At 32.2% G+C, this 4461-nt stretch overlaps 1 long non-coding RNA gene across 1 annotated transcript; it reads left to right on the forward strand.

Moving 5' to 3' along the window:
• The first annotated feature begins 50 nt into the window (after positions 1 to 50).
• LOC116119396 lies at positions 51 to 766 on the forward strand. The gene is made up of 3 exons (XR_004126393.1): positions 51 to 136; positions 445 to 504; positions 605 to 766. It is a non-coding gene; the product is annotated as an uncharacterized LOC116119396 (long non-coding RNA).
• Positions 767 to 4461: the final 3695 nt, after the last annotated feature.

Consider the following 4461-nt stretch of genomic DNA (forward strand, 5'->3'; position numbering starts at 1 on the left):
TTTTTTTTTTTTTTTTTTTTTTTTTTTTTTTTTTTTTTCGACGGTGCAAAAGAAGATGCAGAAAAAGAATGAATAGGAGTGGAAACCAAGGTGAGGGACAACCGAGATTCAAGAGTCCAAAGAAAGAAGCAAGTGGGTATGATTCAATCAACGTTCAACGATTTCGTTTTTATCTTTCTTTCTTGCTTTATTTTTTTATTTTATTTTTTTGGTGTAAATGTTGACGTAAATAGTTTTGTTAAATGTGAGCATCTGGCTGTAAAACTGAGTCTTCGTTTCACCCTTTTGGTTTTGGAATTTGGAAAAAGTTGAGTTTCCCAATAATATAAGTAGTCATAACTTGGGGGCCGGGCGATCGCCATGGCTATAGCTTTAGTTATTTCGTGTATGATAGAGAGATAAATAAAAAGTGATCTTTGAATTTACCTCTTTCTTCTTCATCAGGATCAGGATTCATCATAACATCTTCTTTGTCCAACCCCATTGCCCTACTATATCTACCAGGTGGGGCATACATTAAATCTAAGTGGGTCAACCGTACATGAAAAAATTAGTATAAATCTAGCTTGTGAGTCAGATTTACATGTGAAGCTCATAATTTCAGGTGGGTCATCTCTGCCGGAGGTTATTGTCATATGTTTGGCTCCATGGCTGCTGCTTGATTTTGTTGCTTCTGATAAGGATTAGCGTACATTTTCATCGTATATATATATGAACTTAATAATTAAATCAATGTCGAATATTATGTGTTTATATGTTACTGTTAGTGGTAATTATGTTGTTATATATTGTTGTGATTTGTATGCTGAAAGTAAAGTTGATGAAAAATTGGAACCAAATTACTTGTCATGTGCGGGATTTGATAAGACATGAAAGATAGAAAATGGAGATAAAAGATTAATAGAAAGAGAGGAAAGTAAATAATTGGGAGCCAATTGGACCTAATGCATGTTTCCCATGTTAAGATGAGTACCTTTCCGTGCATCATAGAGCTCTAGTTGTTTACTTTCTAGGGTTTAGGGTCACCAAACTTCGTAACTGAACGTAAAATTTCTTATCTTTGTGCCTCAAACAGAGTTATATAATATAAATTAATAAACATCAAGCTGTTTTGTTATATTATTTACCTAACACTTTTGACATATATAGCAAAGATATGACAAGGAGAAAAAGAGGACACACATGTGACAATTATTTTGGAGAAGTAAGTAAATGTTATGTTATTAATAAAATCGAATTATTTAATAGATTATTTGTTGCTCCATGCCGATCAGTTAACTTCTTTTTAGGGGGTTCACCTGAATGTAGTGGCGAACCCAAGATTTTTGTCTAAGGGGGCCTCTGCGGCTCCGTCATTTGTCAAACAACTAGTGAAAACTTAAAAAAAAAATTAATAATCCTTAAGCAAAAGAAATAATACAATATCAATAATCTAAAAGAAAATAATACAATAACACAATACTTTACTACTTGAATAAATCTATGAGAAGCAAAACCTTGAGCAAATTATGTTGAAAATAATATCAAATTAACAAGGAAATATAAGAAAATTTTTACGTGGAAAAACCTCTTCAATTAAAGAGAGCAAAGGACCATAGGAATCTAACGATCCACTTAAATCCAGTATAATTAGAAGAGTTTACAACAATCATAATCTACCAAAAATATTTTACACAAATTTCTTATTTTTTCTCTTTTTTTTTTTCTTTTAATTTTTTTTTTGGCTTTTAAAGATTGTAATATAAATTTTCATGCCTTTGATCAGACATAGCCTAAGTTAAAGTTAACCAAAACTTAAATTAAGTCAACGTTGTCTTGACTTTTAATATGAATTAATAAAAAAAAAGGGACAATTTTCGTAGTATACATAGATAATAACTCAAACTACTTTAATCATTTTGAGCAGCTAAACGGTGACGTTTGAAATGTAAGAAAGTGGTGGATGAAGAGTGAAGAATAACGTTCAGGAAAATATAGTTAATGTTTAATTTGAGAAAATAGGAACATTCTTAGATACAAAACACAAAACAAACTCACAAGATCTATATTTTTTTCCATCAAATTAGAATAAAAAATCTCAAAAAAAATAAGCATGATTCAACTCTAAAATAAACTAAAATGAAATGAGTAATATACATACGTAAAACTGATAAAACAGAAAACGAAGCTAATTGTGACACCTTGATTAGTGAAAGCTTCAACAATTTTAGTCTTCAAAAGTTTTAAGAATGAATAACATAGAAAAAGTGAAAGAGAGAATAAATAATTTTAAGGATAAAATCATAAAAAATCAAGTGGATGTAGAGAAGAGTAGNTACTATTATTCTGTCATTCACCAGCAATTATTTATGTTTTGAAGACGTGAAGTTGCAACATCATCATATTATTGATTGATTGTGATTCATCAACCATAATTGAAGATTCAACACTACTTTAATTACCACTTTGTATATATATGAAGACGACTCATTCTCCACTTTCCTCCGCAAACTTAATATTTATTTTATATTCCACTATTAACTCTTCAAAAGATACAAAATAAAATTCCGTAGCTTTTTTAAGTTAAAAATTTAACTGAAATTTTGTATTACATTTTTATTGTACGCGAACGGAAGTTTGAGTCAATTATTTATTTATTTATTTTGAATCCCCCCACTAATTAGGTGCATTTGAAGATCAAATATATTTACGTAAAACCAAAAACAGAATATCAAACAATAGTTAAAACAGATGATATCTACCCTATTGAAATTCTTTAATTTAAATAGACATTTATTGAGTGACATAAACTTATATGTATATAATGTTTTAATAACCAACCCGGACTGAAACCCGGCAAAGTGGCCAAGTTGCAGGTTGATCGGTTGAACCAGTTTGACCAAGGGGTCGGATTGGTGACGTCAGCATATACAAAGGTTTGAAATCTAGTAAACACATCACTGATAAATTACACATCAATCTCTATAGGTTTGAAATCCAGCAAACACACTCGTGTGATTTGGCCAAATGCAAATTGGCGGTTGGCTGCAACGACACACCAAATACAAATCTCACTTATCTTTTGATCTATCTCATAGCAAATTTGCCCAATTCTTGTCGAAATTGAACCATTTTCCGCAAAAAAACACCATTATGCACGACTGCCAACCTAGGCCAAATAGGCATATTTCCGGGATCAACATCACCCCCATCACCACGAAAGCACTCCCTTTGGCCTCCTGATCAAAACCCATCTCACCCCCTATTCGTCTTGCCAATCATCAACACAGCCCGCTGTTGTGACTGCGCAACTTTTACATTTTTTCAGTCGTTTTTCTCATTGGAAATCACCTCTATCTCTACCTTTTGATTCATCGGCACTTCCTCTCCAAAACTCACAACATCTCCGCCACCGTATGCTTGCCGATCATTGCCCTCCTCACTAGGGTTTGCTTCTTTGGGTTTTAAACAGTGGAAATGCGTGATCGAGCTCGACGAAGGCCTCGATTCCCAGTCCGACCGGTTAAACTGGTCGGGCTGGGTCGGGTTTGAAAACACTACTTGTGCAAAACACATAAGATGCTTACATATTAAACCTAAATGAAAAGAACTATATTTGCAAGTTAAGTACAAATTATTGCCCTTTATCTTTTAACGTTTCCTAATGGAGGAATTTTAAGTCAAGTCTATATTAGTTTCCTAATACACACAGTTTCCCAATGCAAAAGATCGGAATTTTAGTTTTCTAATATGAGAAAGTATAAACCGAACATTTGCACAAGAGAATTTAGAATTTCAGAGTTATGCTTGGCTAGGAATACGTGGGAACTTAAACTTGCCGACAAGTAGTGGAATACATATTTTATTAATGAAACAAGAAGCTTTAATTATTCTTTCCTCCATCAGAATTGTTTGTTTACTAAAAAGATAGAGTGACGACAAGAACCATTAATGTAGACAGAAGGACCCCCTTAGTTACTATGTAACTTATGAAGGCAGACATTATTGGTTTGTAAAGGCTTTGCATTTGCTGCAATCAGAATTTGCCACAAACAAAAAGGAAAAAGCCATCTAAATTCGACGATACGATTCCTTTAATATATAAAACTTGTTTTAATATACAATAAATATTATATGTTTATCTCCACCAAAACTTGTATATAATTGACAAGAACTTTTTAATACACACTGCTTGAAATGCGGAAACAGAATGCTATTCCAAAAGGCACCTTGACTTTTAAGCTATTTTCTTATTTGTGTAATCTCTTTATCTTGCTATATAGAAATTATGTTTCAATCAATTAAGATTTATTATTTGAGGGTACACTTTATCAATTATTCGCCAGCATTTTACACAACATAGGGCCCCCTTAAAAGCCATTTTGACTCAAAATACATTGCAGTGCAGAGACTATATTATATAATAAATTATTTTTATGTGTGCAAGTTTTTCTTCGAAAATAATATAGATTTCTGGGCCAT

This window comes from Pistacia vera, unplaced genomic scaffold, assembly GCF_008641045.1.
Source record: "Pistacia vera cultivar Batoury unplaced genomic scaffold, PisVer_v2 Contig889, whole genome shotgun sequence".
Taxonomy (NCBI): Eukaryota; Viridiplantae; Streptophyta; class Magnoliopsida; order Sapindales; family Anacardiaceae; genus Pistacia; species Pistacia vera.